Below are 636 nucleotides of genomic sequence, written 5' to 3'. Positions count from 1 at the left end.
AAAGGGTGTTTGTTTGCTTGTTTGTTGTTTTTACTGTTAGCTGAAGTCTCCAGTTCCTGAAAATAAGTAATTAGATGAGAATCTCAGCTTCCTTTGAATCATTTTGTCATCATCTTCACTGAAAGACTCTGAAAAGCACCATCGAAGGTTCAAAGAAACAAGAACAAATCATCCCAATAGTTCACTAGATGCTTAAGAGCCTAGTTAACAGTTTTGAGGTCTGATTCATTGTTAGGGGGTGTCTGAAGTGAGAAATTAGGAAACTGACAGGCTTTTCATGTCAAACAAGTACAGCAGCTGCAACTACTGAGAAACTTGTGCAGAGATCACCTTCAGGTTAGGCACATGTGTGTGCCAAGGCTATACGCATGTATGTATGTTTGCATGTTCTATACATGTGAACACAGGAGTGAAGGTGTACACAGTTTTTCCTGGAAGGCCCTTTCCATTGAAACCAGCCACCACCATTTAAGATGGGACAGAATTAGTCACATTTTCACACTTAGTTTATTCTGTATCGTGGTAGTTTCATGTTCTCTGCCAGTATCTGTAGGGAGTGCAGACATCATATGCACAATTAATGTGTCAGTGAGTGAACCAGGATGTGCACAGTGGCCCTTGTCATCCTCTGAAGGA

Source organism: Centrocercus urophasianus, unplaced genomic scaffold (genome assembly GCF_019232065.1).
Source record: "Centrocercus urophasianus isolate 14NV4802_14NV808 unplaced genomic scaffold, USGS_Curo_1.0 seq_11, whole genome shotgun sequence".
NCBI lineage: Eukaryota > Metazoa > Chordata > Aves > Galliformes > Phasianidae > Centrocercus > Centrocercus urophasianus.
This window is presented reverse-complemented; position numbering follows the sequence as displayed.